Source organism: Haliotis rubra, unplaced genomic scaffold (genome assembly GCF_003918875.1).
Source record: "Haliotis rubra isolate DU_JTF1 unplaced genomic scaffold, ASM391887v1 Scf596, whole genome shotgun sequence".
In the NCBI taxonomy this organism is placed as follows: domain Eukaryota; kingdom Metazoa; phylum Mollusca; class Gastropoda; order Lepetellida; family Haliotidae; genus Haliotis; species Haliotis rubra.
Window position 1 is genome coordinate 535,648 of NW_025767297.1, and position 23,896 is coordinate 559,543.

Sequence of the window (23,896 nt, forward strand, 5' to 3'; positions counted from 1 at the left end):
TAGATGGTCTCGAAAATGTTTAGCTACTATTCAGAAAATTTCAAAAATATTAGATTACGTCAAAATACTACAGTTTAATATAACATATCTACTTCATAAATACAGTATGTTTATTGTTAATGAAATAATTACATATGACGTAAATAAGTCTTTAGCATCAAGCTATGAATACAATTATATAATCCATTCCAGAAAACATATGAAAAGAATTAAACTACCGTTGTAATAAATACAGCGAAAATCTACTTCAACATGGACTTAATGTGTGAACGCGCAGGAATAGGTATTAGAATGTTTACTGCACGTGTATGGTAAAAATATGCACATGCTTATATTGTGAGGTCAGAGTAAATGAGAGGAGAGGTCAGACGCCTAACCGCAATCACTGGATTGTCTGGTCAGTGTTTGATCACTCACAAACAACTGCACAAAAAAAAGAAAGTTGGAAAAGAATTAGGTTTAATGCCGCTTTCGGGCACATTGTTTATCATCGTTGCTCTTAAGAACGCAGAAACGGGCTCCTCTAAACGGCCCCCGTACCTGTTCAATACATTGGAACAATTATAATACTGTACCTGTCAACTACAAGGAGAAAAGTATGGAATACTGTAAGGGGCATTCGTGCGATCTCGACCTCAAACCAAATCTCGCGCTCTAGCGATCTCGCAGTCACGCATTCTCGAACTTTTGGTATACCTAGCTCGTATACTTTGGGTATAGCTTGTCATCGTATCCCAATTGCGTAGATCGATGCACATACTGTTGATCACTGGATTGTGTGGTCTAGACTTGATTATTTACAGACTGCGGCCATATCGTTGGAATATTGCTGAGTGCGGCGTTAAACAACAACCCAACCAACCAACCTTCTTGCTTTTAAACACTCACTTTGAAGTCGAATGCAACTCATGCCACATAGGAACACAACATATCTTGTAGTTACGCTTCGCAATTTTCGAAACTTGCAGATTCTCTCATCAGACCTCTGACAAGTAGACACGTTGATTTCTAATCATTTTAAATAACAAATGCTCATTTCTTGACCATTCAAGAAACAATTTATATGTTAAAAGTAGTAGAAGATTATGGTGTCAAAAAAGCTTCAAATCGAAATTTTAGATATGTATTATTCAATGCCCAATCTTAAAATTAGTCAACTGTTCTGTTATTCATTTCATTTGATAAGTCTCGCACTCGATAAAAGTTTCGAATTATCATTACACCTGAACGTGAATGTGGGAATCTAAGGTCAAACTGACACGTTAAATAGGATCAGCCATCTCGCATCTATTCCATTTTCTGTGTATTACAATTTAACATTTTCGTGAATACTGAAAGGATATTATTTCATTACCTACATTTGTGCTGGAACAGCTTGGGTTCTCGCGAAGATGTCAATACGAAAATATAATATCGCAATCGAATCCAGAGATTTAATGGCCTACCTAAATTCTTTGTGCGTATGGAACCTCTTTAACATCATTTAACGTCATTGAGCCAAATCGATATTCGTCAATTATGGCCAGCTGTTTCGTATCGAAAGTGTAACGTTATACATAACCATACAAATCCAAGTGACATGTCACGGAATTGTTCATCATTAAGACAAAAGATTGTTCACTCATAGTTTTCATGAAGCTGTTCAATTAAACAATATTCAGTAGAACTGTAGAACACCTGTGTTCATTTTTCTACTATTTCGAACCAGACTTGTGTTCCATTTCTCTGGCCAAATAAGAGAACATAGCAAAACCAAATTAGGAAAACATGTAGAATATTACAGCTCTTGTAAGAATATATAATATAATTATTATATGTCACATTTCCTTACAAGAGTTGTAATATTCTATATGTTTTCCTAATTTGGTTTTGCTAAGTTCGCTAATTTGGCCAGAGAAATGGAACACATTTCAGAATTCGACACATCAGGGACCAACTTTATGTTAGAAGAAATTCACTATTTGGATTAGAACCATCGTCCTGTGTATTTACGTGAACAATTGATTTACTCTTGTATGTGTGATGAGTTCCACCTGTGGGGTAGGATACGCTCACCGTTTTCCGAACACCTTGTACAATCACTATTCCATACCAATTCCTAAACATGTTTATAATTTAGTCGATATCGTCCAAAAAGACCAATGTGTTACTTAAGATGAAAGCATGGACTTGTCATTTTTACATGTACAATTTACAGAAAATGTACTGATCATTTATAATGTGACAATTGTCAACTGAGCAAAAACATAACGCGGAACCTGAAACGACTTAATGAGGTATCCCGTCCCTTGTGAAACAATAACTCGTGGACTTGCTGAACTGACACGATCAGATAAGACAGCCATTACGGAGAACAATACGCTTCAAACAGAAACCATTAATCTTGTCATAGAAACGTAGATAATTCCAGTTTTTGACATCAAAGGCAGAGTTCGTGATGACAGATATAAATCCTACCCCTTTCAGGTTAAAAATGAGTTTGGTGTGTTGCCCTAATGTTGTAATTGGCAGTCGCTCATGTTTCGGTTCATAATGGAAAAGACCCTCTCTGTTCATGGTCATAAATCAATCCAGGCTTTTAAGCAGCCCCTGTGATATAGCTATAGATCAAATTTAACTGATGCATTGTTTCATGGAAGCTTGGTGTACCTTGATATGGGAGCGTTGTATAATGAAATTAAACTTTTATCGGAATGGCATAGGACTGACTGACTGACTGAGTTTGGTTTTACGCCGCTTTTAGCAATATTCCAGCAACATCACGGCGGGGGACACCAGAAATTGGCTTCACACATTGTACCCATGTGGGGATTCGAACCCGGGTCTTCGGCGTGACGAGCCAACGCTTTAACCACTAGGCTACCCCACCGCCCCAGAATGGCATAGGAAGTACCTTTAAGCTTGACTATTGCCGATGGAGTGAGAGATTCCTCGCTTTCCAGTTACGTATTCGGTAGCTTTGTAATACGTCCGGAGCTTATCAGGTCAGCGTGACCTGGCATGGTTCTTTTCACTGTTATATAGAAGTAATTTTATAAGACATGAGTTATCGGCATTGATTGTGTTAGCCCGCTTGGCACGTGTCTGAGTATCCTCTTCGATGAAAACACGCACACCATCATATTATTCTGGTACAACAAAATATAATCCACAATGTATGACATATGAGATTCCTCACTTCAAAACCCGGATGTTTTGATACGTAGCATGACGGGAGGATGGAAATGAAGGGAGGAGACCGAAGAGGAAATGAAACCTTTTGTAAGACATTTTGAAATGAATTCAGAAATCGTGTAAGGCGTTCATAACCGCTGAGGGATCTACTCTCTGATGAAGTAATTACTAGAGCAGATATGGTGCTTTACTAGTCAGAAAACATGCACTATACACTGTTAATTTCTGGTTAAATTGGGAGGAAGTAGACTCCTGTGGTCACTTGTCCATCATTGTTAATGCAATGGGACAAAGTAGTAATAAAGATTACCATTTGAAACCATTTACATGGGTTTGTGCATTAAATATTCACGTAAGAGGACTCGCTTGTCAGCATTAGTCGGCGGACATTGCATGGAAGAACAGGAAAGGAGCTTCATTAAAGCATGGTCTATGTAAAGCACGATCGTGAGTGTGTGCCAAGTCCGGTAGATTTCGGTCGATGGATGGAAGCGACGGTGTAGGTAAAATAACACCACGTGTTGCCTGTCAGTTTTGATATAGCTCAACACTCAACCGTGGCCAGATTTATGACTAAATCTGAGTTTTAGTGTGCCTGTAGTAGGTGCAGCGTTATTCCAAAATTCAGATTGTTATCTCAGGGATTAACTTTGTTTTACACGTTTCTTAAATCAAATATACATCATACTTTTTCTAAGATATTGACGAGCATGAATTCATCTTCAGATGATGTTTACACATCACCTTTCTTTCGCCAGTGTTTGTTTCCCAAACAGCGCTAATAGTGTAAGTCAACATCTTCCATTTAGGAATGGGGGAAAAGAACAGACTGTTTAGCTACCTGGTGGAGATAAACTTGGGTCTCGCTTAGGGAATACTAGGACGAAGTAATCTCCATTAACTAAGTAGTGTGTAACTATGAGAATATTTGCAATGATAAAGGCTCCTTAAATTACTATTGTGGCCATATGAAGGATCGGAGACAGAACCGACCCTTTAACTGACAGCGTGTTCCTATGAGAATATGTGCAATGATAAAGGCTCCTTAAACTACTATTGTGGCCATATGGAGAGACGGAGACACAACCGACCCTTTAACTGACAGCGTGTTCCTATGAGAATATTGCAACGATAAAGGCTCCTTAAACTACTATTGTGGCCATATGTTCATGTGATGATACTGAGACGACATAGGCTCTTTCAACTAACTAGTGTGTTCATATGATGATACTGAGACGAAATAGGCTCCTTCAACTAACTAGTGTGTTCATATGATGATACTGAGACGAAATAGTCTCCTTCAACTAACTAGTGTGTTCATATGATGATACTGAGACGAAATAGTCTCCTTCAACTAAATAGTGTGTTCATATGATGATACTGAAACGAAATACGCTCCTTCAACTAACTAGTGTGTTCATATGATGGTACTGAGACGAAATAGTCTCCTTTAACTAACTAGTGTGATCATATGACGATACTGAGACGAAATAGTCTCCTTTAACTAACTCTTGTGTTCATATGATGATACTGAGACGAAATAGTCTCTTTCAACTAACTAGTGTGTTCATATGATGGTACTGAGACGAAATAGGCTCCTTCAACTAAATAGTGTGTTCATATTATGATGATACTGAGACGAAATAGGCTCCTTCAACTGACTAGTGTGTTCATATGATGGTACTGAGACGAAATAGTCTCCTTCAACTAACTAGTGTGTTCATATGATGATACTGAGACGAAATAGGCCCCTTCAACTAACTAGTGTGTTCATATGATGATACTGAGACGAAATAGGCTCCTTCAACTAACTAGTGTGTTCATATGAAGATACTGAGACGAAATAGTCTCCTTCAACTAACTCTTGTGTTCATATGATGATACTGAGACGAAATAGTCTCCTTTAACTAACTAGTGTGTTCATATGATGGTGCTGAGACGAAATAGGCTCGTTCAACGAACTCGTGTGTTCATATGATGATACTGAGACGGAATAGTCTCCTTCAACTAACTAGTGTGTTCATATGATGATACTGAGACGAAATAGGCTCCTTCAACTAACTAGTGTGTTCATATGATGGTACTGAGACGAAATAGGCTCCTTCAACTAACTAGTGTGTTCATATGATGATACTGAGACGAAATAGTCTCCTTTCACTAACTAGTGTGTTCATATGATGATACTGAGACGAAATAGTCTCCTTTAACTGACTAGTGTGTTCATATGATGATACTGAGACGAAATAGTCTCCTTTCACTAACTAGTGTGTTCATATGATGATACTGAGACGAGATAGTCTCCTTCAACTGACTAGTGTGTTCATATGATGATACTGAGACGAAATAGTCTCTTTCAACTAACTAGTGTGTTCATATGATGATACTGAGACGAAATAGTCTCCTTTAACTAACTAGTGTGTTCATATAATGATGCTGAGACGAAATAGTCTCCTTCAACTAACTAGTGTGATCATATGACGATACTGAGACGAAATAGTCTCCTTCAACTAACTAGTGTGTTCATATGATGATACTGAGACGAAATAGTCTCCTTTAACTAACTAGTGTGTTCATATGATGATACTGAGACGAAATAGGCTCCTTCAACTAACTAGTGTGTTCATATGAAGATACTGAGACGAAATAGTCTCCTTCAACTAACTCTTGTGTTCATATGATGATACTGAGACGAAATAGTCTCCTTCAACTAACTAGTGTGTTCATATGATGGTACTGAGACGAAATAGGCTCCTTCAACTATTTAGTGTGTTCATATGATGATACTGAGACGAAATAGTCTCCTTTCACTAACTAGTGTGTTCATATGATGATACTGAGACGAAATAGTCTCCTTTAACTGACTAGTGTGTTCATATGATGATACTGAGACGAAATAGTCTCCTTTCACTAACTAGTGTGTTCATATGATGATACTGAGACGAGATAGTCTCCTTCAACTGACTAGTGTGTTCATATGATGATACTGAGACGAAATAGTCTCTTTCAACTAACTAGTGTGTTCATATGATGATACTGAGACGAAATAGTCTCCTTTAACTAACTAGTGTGTTCATATGATGATGCTGAGACGAAATAGTCTCCTTCAACTAACTAGTGTGATCATATGACGATACTGAGACGAAATAGTCTCCTTTAACTAACTAGTGTGTTCATATGATGATACTGAGACGAAATAGTCTCCTTTAAGTAACCAGTGCTACCCTATGATGATACTTCAAACGAACATCACATTTACCTAATAGTATCACCCTATGAGAATTCCACGTGTCCCTGGTGTAATATTCGGACAAACCTGACAACTTTAGACGGCGATTTTCTCCAATATAAAAAGCAAACTCCATCAAACGTAAACAAAGTCGTTTTAGCGTCAGCAAAACCATGTAATGGGATATGCAGTGACCGCAATTCTGTCCCATCAGGTGAATGTGACGGGTGTGTGGTATCAGGCAACACGCACATGCATGTTCATGCACATTGTACTAGTGACTGGTGCTACCGGACGTGCTTATCCTTTTTAACATCTGGTGTCAACACACACTTTCTGTGATTGATTGATTCAGGTTTCATAGCTACTTGGCTCTTTATGCTCTTTATGCCTAATTGAAATTAGTGTCGTCGTATGATCGAGACTGGTTATTCTCTGGAGATGACAAAACTTTATGGATAATTAACTTCCTTAAATTATTTTTCTGACGTTGGTTAATCTCTGCCAGTATAATGTGTGTCTGTCTGTCTCTCTCCCTCTCCCTCTGTGTGTGTGTGTGAGGTGTGTGTGTGTGAGTGAGAGAGGTGTGTGTGTGTGTGTGTGTGAGGTGTGTGTGTGTGTGTGCGTGCGTGCGTGCGTGCGTGCGTGCGTGTGTGTGTGTGTGAGAGACCAGCTTCGTTATCCCAAAAGGGAATACCGAGACATATCTGATTTTAAGAGCTTGTTAGTTTCTCGCTGTCGGATTACTTAGAGGAAAACGACTCTCACGTCATACTTTCAATTACTATTTTAATGAGTTGTTAGGAGGTCTGTAAATATTTCAGTTATAAAAATCGACTTTTCAATAAACAAATGTGATTATCGATGATCCATAAAAACCTCAAGATCATGTTTTGGCACCGAGTAATGTCAGTACCACAGGCAAAACATGTTGAAATACATGACAGATCATGGCAGTTCAAAATATTTTCTTGGGTTCTTAGACGGCAATTTGTGTTGCCATGCGTATCAAGGCAAGTTCGTGTGCGAATGTTTTTCATTTAGTTCTATTAACTCTCACACTGCTCCCGAGCAAAATTTGAAAAATAGTTAAATCCGATTTGAAGGCTGACAACATTACATAGTACTCAGAATCCTTTGTGTGGTGTAATGGCATTTGGGTGTAATCCCGAAGGCTCTTTGGACTAGGCTTTACGACATCCTCCGTATCAATGAGAATCGTTTGCTATATCGGTTTAAAACTGTTGTTATACAAGTTATACAAGTGTTGCGGCAACACATCTAGGTGAATTAAGGAGTCCATATAGACTGGTATGTAACAAAGCTTTCCTCCAACACCAAGGACATGTTTACTAATGCTATTATAAAGCTGTCTGCAAGGCACTCCAATACAATGTGGGCACTGATCATCGTCATCTGTGACCTCAGGTTACTTCACATCGGGAATGATCATAAGCTGTCTTTCAACTTTCAACTTTCAAAACATCAGGTCGGAATAGTATATCCATTAAACACACATACGGAAGTTTATTGTTTAAATTTGTTCCTGATATTTTAGGTTATAACTGTTTGTGTTTCAATTTACCTTGTATACATTCAGAGTATATTGCATGCATGTAATGCGATGAAATGAGACTCAACAGTAAACTGTCAACGTTTTAAGCTACAAACATTAATTTCACACATTCACCGTTATCCTAACGGAATGTGTGTGATGGAACACCATGAAAACAGTAATTTCATGAAATCCCTTGAACTTTTAGGGAATACACGTACATGAAATCCCTGGGGGTCATAGTGATTTCATGAAATCACTGACTCTTTTAGGGATTACGTGAAATCCCTGGTTTCACACATTCCCTGTAATATATATACGTCACATGCATGAGCTGAATTGATCCATATACCTGAAATAGGTTTGGACACATCACAAGTATATTGCATGCATGCCCCAACAAGCATATTTAATAAGGTAATTTCAACATATCCCGAGGTAAATAAAAAACATCCTTAATGTCACATCGACTACATATAGAACGTCAGTACAAATCATAAGCTGCCTACTCATGTTCACTATGCATCTTGAATGCTTAACTGACATACCATAAGTTAAATATGCATCTTTAAATGCTAAACAGATCTACTATGCCTTGACTATGCGTTTATAATATACTAATCAGTGACTGCAAGCATATTTAAATAAGGTAATGCAATATCAACTTAACATCAACTTGATGTCTTATCAACATATCAATACGTGAATGTAATACTGGCATTATATGGCTTGATTATGTTGTTCACTGGTCACGAGGGGGGCATGGGTTGATGTACCCTCGATGTTTGTTTGTGTTCCCTGAGCCCGGGTACATCAACCCATGGGCCCCGAGGGACCAGTGAACAACGTATTTATCTTACCGAACACCTTAATCTTAATTTTCAATTGTTTGAAGCACGGGTGCAAGTCTTTTTGCTGACGAGAAAAACAGATTTAGAGTTATCTCCCTTCCATCGATTTGCATTCGCAAAACATCGGTAATTTCCGTACATCTTACGCGATTCAATGTAATTCGAGATAAAGAATTACTACCACGATACCAAATGAGTTGTCATTGACAGCGGGGTACATTGAAATGTTACTCGCTTGTAAGCGGGGTACATTGAAAATAATAGAAGAGCGCTCAGCCAATCAGAAAGCGACATTTATGTGAGAGGTAAGATAATTGTAAATGTCACACTGAAACAATGAGATGACAAGAGTAGGCATCTTGGAATGCTAAACTGATATACTTTGATTACGATTACACAAAATTATAACATATATGGCATACTATGAGTTGACAATACATGTTTGATCGCTAAACTGACATAACATGAGTTGTCTATCATGTTTGAATGCTGAACTGACATTCCATAAGTTAACTATGCAGTTTCAAATAACATGTGTTCACTAAGCGTTTTCGAATGCTAAACCGTCATATCATGTTTTGACTGTCATCGTTGTATGCTAAACCGTCATACCATGGGTTGTCTCTCATCTTTGTATGCTAAACCCACACCCCATGGGTTGTCTGTCATCTTTGTATGCTAAACCGACATACCATGGGTTGCCTGTCATTTTTGTACGCTAAATCGACATACCATGGGTTGTCTGTCATTTTTGTATGCTAAACCGACATACCATGGGTTGTCTGTCATCTTTGTATGCTAAACCGTCATACCATAAGTAAATACTAAACTTACATACAATAAGCTGTCTATCATCTTTGAGCTGTCTATCATCTTTGAGTTGTCTATCATCTTTGTGTTGTCTATCATCTTTGAGCTGTCTATCATAAGTTGATTATACAAGTGTTGATGCCAAATTGACATACCATAAGTTGATTATGCATCTGCGAATGGTAAACCGAAATAATATGAGTTGACTATGCATTTTTTGAATGCCACGTCGACTTATTATAATTTCACTATACATTCATGGATGTCACATTGACATACCTTAGTTGACTATGTATGTTGATTGCCACATACTGTTTAGCTATGGTACATGAAGGCAGCCGTCAGGTTTATTCCTGCGACACCGCATGGCAAGTATACATTGCAAAGACAATGAGTTTAGCTTTGCCGGCCAACTAGGAGTTAGTATTTCAGATACCTCGGACCATACTGGATCAATAACCTGTTCTATTTTATCCTGATTTGTCGATTGAATTATTTGAAAGTTGTTCATGTGTGATTTACGTCAAAGGAAAAATATGACGCACTGCTTTTCTACTACTGTCACTGGAACAAGTATACGGTCATAACACCATAATCAATTTATTTCCAATTTCATTGCTATATCCGTGTTTCAAAATTGCGTCAAACACGTAAAACGAAACTTGAAAACCCGCATTAATAAATTATGAAATAGCGACCAAGTAATAGAATTAAAGGAGTCGGTCACTTAACGGTCGTTACCATTTATATACCCTACTCTCAGTTGGAAATCGTCTAAGATCTTCGACAGACATCTAAGTGTTTGAACGCTCGTCCAGACAATTTTCAAATCCAATTCCAAATGAAATCCAACCACAAATCACGCCAGACACCAATCAAAGTCCACTCTCTTTGCACACAAACATGTCCCAGAACCTACACCCAAATATTTGACGAAAGAGCGCTTGAAATTGCTTGAAAGACGGTTTGTGTTAAAGTGGAAAACTCCACAACGTTGAAGCGGCAAAGCCATGTTGTGGAGGCCGCTCTCAATGATTATCTAAACTGGAACTTGTTATTTCTACGTTTAAGAGTATTTTGAGTACGAAGAAATAACATTTGCCTCTCCGTAGTTTGTACGTTACCATCCAGAAAACGATTTGAGGTGGTTCCAAAATGAAAGAGAGAGAGAGAGAAAGATTGAAAGATAGAGCAAAATAGATAACACAATGACTGATAGATGTACACACAGAGGCTATAGCTAGGGCAGAGGGAGAGGAAGGGGTGACAGCACACACCGACACACACACACACACACACATATACATACATACTCACAAATATAAGCAAGTGGGATATGCATGCATGTATGTATGTATGTATGTATGTATGTATGTATGTATGTATGTATGTATGTATGTATGTATGTATGTATGTATGTATGTATGTATGTATGTATGTATGTATGTATGTATGAAAAGGGAAATTAATATATTTCAAACACACACACACATACACACACACAGTCGTACCGCAATTAGAAAAACGATTCACAATCAGACATGGAGAGACACGATAAAGCAATGAAAACAAAACACAATATCATCAATACACAGATATTCAGCTAACTATACAAAAAAAACCACTTACTTCAGTCAGCTGTGCCCCACATCATGATTTTCCTCTGTTTAACGTCACAGAGAATGTGCTTGTGTACCGATATCTCCAATTTCACTGTACAAATAAACGACTCAATTAACCACTGAAGCAATCAATATCAACAACTGCCACTCACTGACCGGGCAGTCACTTAATTTTAACTCAGTTCTACAACTGGCACAGGTATTGATTATGCAACATATGTTACCATAGGACGGATATCAGATAATGTTTACAAACACATTGCAAACATGTGTCGATAAGGTAGGTGTTACCAACGTAAATCTCATATACAGTGCGGGGCGTTTTTACGACCGTTTAATTTCTTAGTTGCCGATTCAATACCTATAACTTATTCCTTCAGTGAACATATATGTAAATCCTTCTGCAGATGTGGAAATATACAAAAACAATCCTGTTATTTATGAATATTTGATAAAGGAAAGTTGCTCTATTAGAGTGACGCGTGTTAGAAATCTTATAAAGATAGGCTCTTCTCAGCGTCTGTGCATAAAATATATCACCCTATTCTCAGTAGCTATGTATTTAGCAAATACCTGAGTCATTCGTTGCATAATTTGGCTATTACCGTCGGGAAACCCGATACGAATATTTTATGGGACACAATTAACGTGATGAATAGTGAATGTTTTAGTGGAAGCTTCTGTTCAGAGAACTACATTGCTGAACCAGAAACATGCTTGACGCCTATTACACTGTATGAACCGGAGAAGAGAAGATTCCAACCTATATGTCCTCGTTAACGTCCCCCGACACCATACAAAGATGTAAAACTGATGTTCCAGTGACACAAATAAATACACATTGGCAAAATACAAACATAGGAAGCCAGTCCTTCGCGAAATAACCATTATCTGTGCGCCGCCAGGAACGTGTTCCGTGTTCGGAAAAAACGTCCGTGTATTTTCCCAATTGTTTGGTTATCTGCAAGGATAACAATTCAGGTTGTTTCTATATACAGGAAATAGTGCATGGGCGTAGGTTAATTACTGCAGTGTAAGAATTGTACATGTGATGTACACGTACGATTCCATCGATCTGATTCAGTTTCCTGATCAGACGTGCCTTATCTGTAATCGATTGACGAATATGGTCTAGATTTGTGAATGGGGTGAGGGGATGGGTGATGGACAGAGGAAGGTGGTCTTAGAATGCGAAGCTCTGACTACCAGTAATTCAATAAAATATATCTACGAAAAGCTTGACCGTTGTCGTGACCTTGGCAAACAATAGAAGGGCTTAATTGTCCGAGTCAATAAGTCAATTGGGTGGAATTAGCCAACAGCCAACTCGAATGTCGTTGTTAATTACTTCCATTGTCGATTCGGATGAGTCGAGTTCATCAGGCTTATATTCAATACTTATACATTGATTTTGTTAGGAGAAACACGTGCCTCAAGTTATCACCATTATCATCATTATCATCATCATCAATCATCACCACCACCACCACCACCATCATCATCATCATCATCATCATCATCATCATTATCACCATTATCATCATTATCATCATCATCAATCATCATCACCACCACCACCATCATCATCATCATCATCATCATCATCATCATCATCATCATCATCACCATTATCAATCATCATCATCATCATCAATCATCATCATCATCATCATCATCATCATCATCATCATCATCATCATCATCATCATCATCATCATCATCACCATCATCATCATCATCATCACCATCATCATCATCATCATCATCATCATATAATCATCATCATCATCATCATCATCATTATCATCATCTATCATCATCATCTATCATCATCATCAATCATCATCATCATCATCATCATCATCATTATCATCATTACAATTTTTGTTCTTAGTTACGATCTCATTATATTATGTTCTTCATAGATAGATAGCTAAACTATACATAGAGTCCGATCAAACATTCTTGCTTGCTGGGACCATTCTGTATAACTGTCACTACAAATGAGATAGCTCCTTAAAGTGAGAATGCAACAAAAACGTCCATCTATTACCTGTATCGACAAACATGCTGTTTGAAGCGGAGTGTGTTTTGTGTTACTGATGGGCGCCTCTACCAGGAAGCGCTCTTTTAAAGAAGATCTGGCATCAACACCATTTCCTAGTGAGTCATGAATGCATGCTTATGAAAAAGTCGGAATGTATAATAGACGTGTGTGTAGTAGAAACTCCTCTTGATTAGGGACATGGATTTGTCGCGTTTATCGGTAAACACGTGCTGCACAATAATATCTCAGGATTCAGTAGGATAAGAGGTTGAATCTTTGTACGCTTCTGTGTATGTGAAAAGTCACAGGTGATTGTACGAGGACAAGATTGCACGAACACAGATGTAATTACTTGTTTAACAGATTGAGCAGATTGGTGATTACGTTGCGGAAGCGTTACACACCTGCATCTGATGTAATGTAGTGTTCTTGTGTATCACGCTAACGTGGAACATTGGGTATGATGAGAGTTGGCATAGGCGAGTGAGTGAGTGTGAGTGGGTGAGTGGAGTGAGTGGAGTGAGTGGGTGAGGAGTGGTTGAGTGAGTGAGTGAGTGAGTGAGTGGGTGATGAGTTGGCAGGACTGAGTGAGTGGGTGATTGAGTGAGTGAGTGTGTGTGGGCGGGTGATTGAGTGATGTAGTGAGTGAGTGAGTGGATGGGTGGATGGATGGGTGGGTGTGTGGGTTGAGTGAGTGAGTGAGTGAGAGTTGGCATCACTGAGTGAGTGGGTGATTGGTGGATGAGTGTGAGTGAGTGGGTGGTGGGTGGATGGGATGGGTGGATGGATGGATGGGTGGATGTGACTGGATGAGTGAGTGAGTGTGAGTGGAGTGAGTGAGTGAGTGGGTGAGTGGATGGGTGGGTGGATGGGTGGATGGATGGGTGGGTTGAATGTGTGAGTGAGTGAGTGAGTTTTGGGTGGGGTGAGTGAGTGAATGAGTGTAACGCTCTTTACCTGGATGCGGGAGGAAAGCTGGTTGTGATGCAGATTTTAGCTGTTTACGACTATGGCAAAACCTAGTGTATGGTGCTAAGCCCTGGGCAAAGTGCACCTCTGGAGATGTACACCTCAGGCACCTTGACGTTATTATATCTATAAGACAAGGTTTAAACCACGTGAATCATCCCACAGTCCACATCCCTACACAAAATGTTTCCTTTGACCAACATATATAGTAAAAAAAACTGTTGTGTTGAATTTGATGTGTAGCATACTATACTCCGTTTGGCTCAAAATCGGACCGATGAATTGCAATCTAACTGAAAACTACTAAACATATAATTCTCAATGAAACACTGATCATAATCAAAACATCAGACCAACGCTGTGAATTTTTGCAGAACTTATGTCCTAAAAATTTATTTTTTTTAAATTTTGACACATTTCACAAATTGTTACGAGGGAGGGGTGCAAAGAGAGGAACAGCCAGGTGTGCGAGAAAGGATGGAGACAGCACAGGTAAATGATTAAATAACTTTGTCGGCACTTTTACACGTGCTCCGCGTACACCTCGCCGTTCCTCTCTTTGCAGTCCTCGCTCGTAACAAATAGTGAACTTTGTCAAACTTTTAATGATAGTTTGTTAAACAACTTTTTTATTATTTTATTTCGAAGTCAAAACCTGAAGCCTCAGTAATTTTTATTAAGTCATCATTTTGTGTCTGTGTCCAACCCGGATAAATCGAAGTATTTAAATAGGTCCCATCGACTTCGACACAACGATGTATAACTATCTTAAACATTCTGAATTCACTATCATATCCATGTGAAGCACGACTACTTATTTGCGAGTTATGTCTACAGGAGCTATCGTATTCCAGGCAAACGATCGTGTATTCATTACACGATAATGGTCAATGTATTCCACTGTTACCAAGCTGGAGTACTGGGACCGCTTGCACTGCTCTCCAAACTAGACAGCTTAACAGCTGGAAACACTTCGACGATCACACGCTAAAACAATCTCCACTGCCTAATACCCTTATTATCGTCAACGACCCTTGCTTTGGGCATTTATTATTCAAACTTACACGCTGATGTAGTGGACTGTCGGGCAATGTGACACCCCCTATCCCGTTTTTGTCCAAACGATGAATCTCAAGTTTGGATGAAATATTGACATAGGACCGATGCCAAATATGAAACTCAAGTCTGATTGTTTAGAGATTTGGGTTTCGAATTGCAGCGCTTCTAATTGGACAGTGAAGTATTGTTTGGTAAGCTGAAATGACAATACGTGTAGGCCGACAAAGGCGTCATAAAAAGGGCTCCAGATGATAATTATATTTCTTCAAATGATTATAGGTGCGTATGCCAGCTTTGTATGAAGACAGATGTTTGTCAGAATTTGTCAGGCTGGTAGTTTTCGTTATCCATATAAACTATGCAAAGTAGGAAAGTAGGAACGCTAATAATGTCTGGATATCTCGAATACCGGTATGTCGAGTATATGGCCTTTGGTCGTGGGTTCGAACTGATTTCGTACTGGTGTCTTGGTTTTTCAGTCTTGGTTATCCATATAAACTATGTAACCTAGGAATGTTAATAATGGGTGGATGTCTCGAACATCGGTATGTCGAGTCGTGGGTTCGAACCCATGTCGCACTGATATCTTGGTTAATTAGGGCCACATCAGTGTTCCTTTCAGTGAAGTAATTAATATAATCTTCAAAAACATGTAGGGGAACCAGAACTTTCAATTTGGATAGGAAGTATAAGTGTTAACAAACTTTTCAAAGACAGACAGGGGCGGTGGGGTAGCCTAGTGGTTAAAGCGTTCGCTCGTCACGCCGAAGACCCGGGTTCGATTCCCCACATGGGTACAATGTGTTAAACCCATTTCTGGTGTCCCCCGCCGTGATATTGCTGGAATATTGCTAAAAGCGGCGTAAAACTAAACTCACTCACTCACTCACTCAAAGACAGACATCTTCTGAGCACACCACCACTTCTCTTCATCACCACCCCTATAACACAACGCATGGGATGCACGTGCACAACGCAGTAGCCCCATACACGTGCATCGGGTATCATTCTTGATATTGGCGGTTTTCAAGGAGATTGATAAAATCACTGTAGACAATTAATTGTGACAATCATCTTGCATCACACAGTTGTTAGCGTTTGTCTCTAGCCGGGTTTTTTTAAATCTCAAAATCTGGTGTATGCAAATTTCACGTCATACTCAAATCATCTTTCAAGAGTGATCACTGGACAAACAACTATGGTCATAAGGAAGTGCAAGCACTCTCAAAATGTTCATTATTATCATATCAACATTGATTGACTCCGGTATATCTCCCATTTCCTTCAATCGTAAATTAAAAATGAAGTTCCACAACTTATACTCAGACGTTCATACCACCTCTGGATGTCAGGCCGTGATTTAACTTCACTACTTTTCAAAACAGCTTCAAACCCAAACTCACTCACTCATTCACCTATAGTAATTGGAAGGACTAAGGTGGTCTTCACCTGATATAACCATACACTTCGGTTAATTCGAAGTTATCCCAATTTCTCGAACAAAGCTTCCAAGGTCGCAAATACCTTTTGTTTGAGTCTTTCGTTACTGAAATACAAATTGAACAGTTATTGTACAGATAACATTTTGGCGTTGCACTGAGAATGAGCGAGTAATAGAGTTTAGTTTTATGCCGCACTCAGCAATATTACAGCTATAAGTAATCGAGTATGGACCAGACAATCCAGTGATCAACAGCATGAATATCGATCCACGCAACAGATACGATGATGGTCAACCAAGTCAACGAGCCTGACCACCCGATCCCGTCAGTCAACTCTTACAACAAGCATGGGTTACTGAAGATAAATTCTAACCCGGATCTTCACGGGTATGCACTGAGAAGAAATACTAAGTAACCTAAATTATTTTCGTGGTTATCGGTACGAGGTGACGCGAGGAGAAACAATTCCGGAACATTATAAAGTTGATGTGATGCAAATACAACCGAGGTGGGATGTAAAGCATGTGTAAGTCAGTGTCTTAGTACTGTATCAAACGTGGATCAAGATAGGTACACTTAAAACCGTGTTCTCGAGGTATATTTTCTTGTTTATACGCAACCCCTTTCATATCCGCGCGGCCGGGGGCGGTGGGATAGCCTAGTGGTTAAAGTGTTTGCTCGTCACGCCGAAGACCCGGGCTCGATTCCCCACATAGGTACAATGTGTGAAGCCCATTTCTGGTGTCCCCCGCCGTGATATTGCTGGAATATTGCTAAAAGCGGCGTAAAACCATACTCTCTCTCTCTCTCTCTCTCTCTCTCTCTCTCTCTCTCTCTCTCTCTCTCTCTCTCTCTCTCTCTCTCTCTCTCTCTCTCTCTCTCTCTCTCTCTCTCTCTCTCTCTCTCTCTCTCTCTCTCTCTCTCTCTCTCTCTCTCTCCGCGCAGCCGCCTTGTCGAGCCCACATTTGATAGTGATTCATAAGCATTATATTTTCGTAAAAGCATACTCATGATCCAAGCCGGTTCAGCTGATATTGCGTATAGTCATGAGAAAGGTTTTGTCGTGTTTGGGTTTTTTTTTCCGGTTTAGTTAGTCAGAAATATAAGTAAACATCACCGGATTGAAAGAACTAATGGTAATAATTGGAGCATGAATTAAAGCGCGGATCTAGGTACGGGCTGATTAGGTACCCTGAATCTCCGTGAAACGACAACAGGTAGACTTGATGAAGTAACAGAACAGTTGCACAGAACAACATTCAGAAACCAGGGGTGGAAATAACTTTAAAATTGCTAGTGTACTCCGGTATAGTGGCACATGTAAAGTCACTTGCCCTGATAATTTTTCCACTATACCGGCCGTTTTCTTGTTGATTTTTTAAAATAAACAACATAATTAACATTAGAAAGTCAACTGGACACCGGTACAGTGTGATATACAAATTTGCTTGCCCGACAGAAACAAACACTTGTCTCGGGCGTCGGGCAATGGGATATTTCCACCCCTGCAAAAACCAGTGATTATCATATAAAGGTGCGCTGCATTTTCTTTTTAATTGAGACTTTTATATATCAGCTCATGAATGAAGTTTTTACTTATGATAGGAACAATGTGCAATGATTAAATATCTTAATGTCGTCAGACGCGTTAGTTTTATCATCTACTGTTAACAACACGTTTGGGGCACGACTTTTATCTTTGCATAAACCGTTTATTATTTCTCATTCTAACTATTTCTATAATATCTTATTTTAAACCGAAATGGAGATATAGTTGCTAAAGAGACTATAGCGTCTCATAAGCCTTATTGGCTGGGTGAATGAATACCTTATTGCTTTTACATTTGTTGTGTATTTTATTTCATATACTTTTTTGTAATCGTTCACGTGACATTTTTAATAAACTATATCTGTATGTCTGTCTGTCTGTCTGTCTGTTATAGTTGTTTACAAACACATGCCCACGCCAAAATAGGAAACGCACAAATGGTGTTGTATAGTTGTGGAAGTGTTTTTGTCGCTTTTATATAATGATGCCTGTCCGACCTTGAAAACAGCAAGAAAACAACATGACACCATTTGTCACATCTCGCCGTCCATCACAATAATGTCGATGCTATGTGAAATTAAATTCGGAATTAAAGACAAATATTGTTTCACATAATACAAAAATATGTCAGCATTATTTAATAGGAGTTAACGAAACTGGACAAAATGTTGTACACATTGGAGACTCGAATGTTACCTGGTCTGTGATCACGGTTCTACAAATTCATATCTCATATCATCGATATGCAGATTCCATATGTATGATCGATCAGCTGATACAATACGCAACTGATTAATTCTTTCTTTCAAGAAATAAAACCTGTCAGTTAAAACATATTCAAGTGACATATTCATAACGGTCTCTCTAACACTGTTATACTCAATACCACACTCTATGCATACGGAAGTTGATGTAGTTATTTACGCTTAACGAGAGAACATTACAACACATTTGCATAAAAAACAGCAAATATTTCCTATTATCGTAGCGTGGTGCATGTAGTTATATAGGTAAAATGTAGAAAACTGCCAATTATAGTTGTTCAGTACAAACTACCATACTCATATAAGCTTTGTATTTGTATTTGTACAAAGTACGTGCGTGTATACAATGTCATGTTGATCACGCAATTCTGTCTTCTACTCGACGTATAACAAACAGCATATATTTGCATCTGTAAATATTTAATTAAAATAAAAATGAATTTACTTTTGATAATAATGCGATTAGAAGGAAGAGCAATTTTAGTATTATTTATTTGTGTCAGCGCAATGCTATGTGTGTACAGTTTGTAATACTATATTCTGTCATGTGTGTTCGTGACGATGTGAGGTTGCCATGGTGTAGGTGTAACAGGCAAAACGAATAAAGTCCTTTATGCAATTCCACAAGGATTAACTGATGGCTGATGAAGAAATGGGTTTTGTAATTGAACTGTGTTTTCGCCAATTCAGTATTATGTCCCATGGCCCAATGTTTTTGTTCTTTTGTACATTGGGTACTTGAAAAAACGTCCTTTTTTAACCAAGAGGATTTTGATGAAAGAACCCACTTGTAAGAAATGAAAAAAATTATGTTCAATTTCGATCAGAGGTATTTCTCTATATAAGTGCTTTTCTACAAAACTGTATGGGAAAATGATAACACAATATAGTTTGTGTTTTCAGAAAGCATACCGAAAACAACTGAAAAAATGATTTGTCACTTTTTCAGATTTAAAACATATATTATGTGAAAGTGGGTGTTTCGCTATAAAATATAGTTTCACTAAACTAACTTCGATAAATACAGTTAAACATACTCGAACATAATCCGTCAATTAAAAATACGTTTATAAGTTTCGTTTTATTTACAATCCTTAGTTTATAACCATAGAATAGTACCACTCACCTGATATACACGATGGTAGTATTAAGTCTTTTTCCACACTGTTACCCACCTGAGTGAGAAAACACGCGTGGCCAGCTGTTAAATACCCGGCTCAGAACCACAGGTGGCTACTAAAACACGAATCCAAGCTTGTATCGGACATGGAATCACTTTCACAGTTGTCCTCGCCATGCGTGGCCGAGCTACCGTTCGGATATCGTACGGTCGATATTTTCCATACAACCGCTTAATTAATAGAAGCCGAATGAGCGAGATGTGCTGTTTCACCGGATTGGTTAGCAATTAAATTTATTGAGTTAATTCCGATTGTGTGGTACTCCTGCAACAACCAAGGCTAAAATTGTTATCTGTTCGCATCTGGTGATGAAATCAGTGGATTGTAGCTCTAAAAATAGGTAAATCAAAGCATAATGGCGCCGCAAGGGTCTGACGTAGGTGTGTGTCTCTTGGGTTTAGTTTGAATTAGTGGACGGTCTATGTCGTCACACCTGCCGCAATCGCTTCAGTGTCAGGTTTATTATGTATATTAAATGCATAATAGATGTTCCCGGAGTTGTTATCGACAACAGTCTTACCGGATATACCCACATATATGCCCATTGTGTAAACGTGTTATAGGGAAAGTCTTGGCATATTCGTGGTGATGTTTGCTCTGTCCAACGTCGGTTTTCATGCCACAATCATGCACGTGCGTTTGGACCTAAACGTGTTATAGCGAAAGGTAATATTTATTGCCAGTGCTGGAGAAGATAGAGACAAATTATACATATACAATGCTGAGGTAGACACATAGCAATGCCAGAGATCGTATGATACAGTCAGTGAGTATGGTTTTACTCCGCCTTTAGCAATAAAGAAATATCACGGAGGGGTACACCAGAAATGGTCTTCACATATGGTATCCATGTGGGGCATCGAACACGGGTTTTCAGCTTGACGAGCGAACGCTTTAACCACTAGGCTACCCTACCATCCCCTGCGTGATACAAGAGTGGGCATATCCAAATATTCATGTTTGCATTTTTATTATAGAATTGTGAACATTTTCCAAATAGAATTGTTTTGGTTTTGAAAATGTAATGACTTGTCCTTCTGGGCGGAATGATGAATGAAGGGTGTTTGTGTACTGATGATGTGAGGTTTTGCGTTGTCGTGCTGCAAAATGACTCCTCTTTGCTGTTGTCGAATAAAGGCACCACAAAAGGTCTCAAAATGTCATCCCTGTATCGCTGGAAATCAGATTTCCTCAGATGATAACCAGTCCTGTTGTTCTCTGGCCACAAATGCTGCCCCAATACCACGACGGCTCCTCCATCGAACGGTTGAACATCCTGAACGTAATTTGGCGCAAGTCGCTGTCCTGTACGTCGAGAAACTCGAACTCTGACATCGTTTCTGAACCGACTGAACCGATCTTCTGTAAGGAGCACTCTCTTTCACCGATGTTCAGTTCGTGCCCATTGCAGTCTGCGTTGACGGTGTAGACGGGTCAAGGTCATTCCACGGAAGGGCTGTAGGCTCGTGTACCAGCCATACAAATACTGTTCGTCTGCTGATGGTCCTAGTGCTTTCGCAGCCGTTGACGTCGCCGTCACGAATCTGTTCTGGAGGTGGATGTGCCGGATCTGTCACGATGATGTTACTCTTGGCCTTCCCTATCTTGGGCGATCTTGGGTCTGACCTGTTTGCTGGTGGCGGTTTATCAATTTGCTGATGGTGGCCTGGCTGCAGTAGAAGGTTCTTGCCAGCTGATGTTGTGAAGCCCCACTGTTGGCATATTCGTGGTAATATTTTGGTTACAGCTTTATTGCTCTGTCGAACATCGGTATTTATGTCACAACCTTGCACGTGCATTTGGACTAATGTCCCCAAAGTACGTTGTTCACCTTTTGAAAAATGCACGATTCGTACGAAGTTTTCGGACAGCTGCGTTCCTATCAGGACCATGTTGCGTTTTCGGCTTGGGTGAAACCTATACCAGCGTGGGCTTGTTTTTTTTTTGTTTTGTTTTCTTATACAATTACATGAAAAGTGATAACTTTCTTTTGCCCGGTAGTTTAGTCTTTTGAGTTTCTTTTCAATATATTCATTTACCCCAGACACTGTTGATAATTTTTACGGGATAGAATCGGTTTCCTGCAATCTATGCTTTTCGTATGAGGAAACTTAATGGATTGATGGTTTGATAAACGCGATCATGTGGTTAGCTGCTCATAATATCGGCCACTAGATTTGAATATTATCACATGTATTTGTTTGTTTGTTGTTTAACGAACGTCGCAGTAAGCAATGTAATATGTAATGGTAGCATGTATAAGGTGTCATGAATACTGCGTGTTTGAGTGAGTGGGTAAGTCTAGGTTTATGACGCTTTCTGGGGGACACCAGAATTGGGCTTCACACAGTGTACCCATGTGGGGAATCGAACCCGGGTCTTCGAGCGAACGCTTTAACCACTAGGCTACCCCACCACCCCTGTGTGTTTGAATACTGCTATATTTTGCGTAATACAACAAACACAAATAGTGTTAGATGTGCCGGAACGGCGATGAATAATTGTATTAGTTTTCACGAGTGTCAATACACGGACGGGTTGGATGCAGCCTAGCACGCATATGGATGTGTTAAATGTATGGGATAATTTGTGCTTGAGATCATATGTTTCATTACTCCGTGCCAACATTAAATGGATGAAGAAATCGTGTATTTTGTTTCATCGGTTCCTGTTTCAGAAGTAGATCACTGGTACACACTTATACCCAAAAGGATTATATCACAATGTTCTTTTTTCAGATTCAATGGTTGACAGCGACTTCTCCATTGACGTACTTCATTAAATTCCTTGAACATAAAACTTCCACGCCAGAGGATAATCCATCTCACCTGCCGAAACAGATTCCATACATGTAGAATGACAAAAATAATGGACTGAAACTGATCACTGAAACTACGTTGACACCCGGTGTTCAACTTCTTTGAGAAGTTTCAAGAAGTTGAATGGTAGGACAACAAGGGATGAACATCATCTTTATCACCAGGTGTTCGCTTTAACCTTCAGCAAGTCCAGCTCAACCTGTCAACTTATCTTATTTTCACCTTCATTCTACGTGTATTTCATACCTGTTATGTGACAAATTCGACGCCATTCAACAATAATATAACTATGACGTCATAACACTGAAACAACGTCAAATGCAGCATTAGCAGAATAAAAAGGAACGTTGAATGAATTCAAAATGTATCAGTAATTTATTATTCATATTGCAATGGGACGGTAATATCATTATATTTCCAAAGAAGTATTCATATTCAGACAAAAGTGATGAAGAGCATTGGATATTTTCAACCAATCATATTGCAAAAAGACATTCTCTGCAAGCCTGATTGGATGTGTCAGTTTTATTTACCGAGATTCCCAATGCTAGTCCATTACCACGACATGTCTCTTATTTAAAACAAATATGAACCAACATTCACTTTTTCTACAGAGGTTATTACGTACCTTATGTTGTCAATACCTCTTGTGAAATCTGTTTATTCCGTTGGAAGTCTTATTTAAAAATCGCCATGATGTCTAAGTTCACCGCCCCGCAAAACTAAAACAAATCATTCTCAATTAACGTCACATCCACTTTCAGTATTTGACCGCACACTGATTTACAAAAAAACTAACTAATCCCATTTGTTCCCTCAAAGTCAATA

At 39.0% G+C, this 23,896-nt stretch overlaps 1 protein-coding gene across 6 annotated transcripts in view; it reads right to left on the bottom strand.

Annotated features, from left to right (window-relative positions):
- Positions 1 to 20,293, bottom strand: part of LOC124255169 (5-hydroxytryptamine receptor-like) — a 206,861-nt gene extending 186,568 nt beyond the window's left edge. For 3 of the 6 annotated variants that reach the window (XR_006892634.1, XM_046689004.1, XM_046689002.1), the window contains exons 1-2: positions 20,195 to 20,293; positions 11,246 to 11,329 (exon numbers count right to left, since the gene is read on the bottom strand). The gene's annotated coding sequence lies outside the window, so the exon portion shown is untranslated. Of the gene's footprint in view, positions 1 to 11,245; positions 11,386 to 20,194 lie in introns of those variants that run through there. The other 3 variants (XM_046689007.1, XM_046689003.1, XM_046689005.1) reach the window with 2 other exon arrangements.
- Positions 20,294 to 23,896: the final 3,603 nt, after the last annotated feature.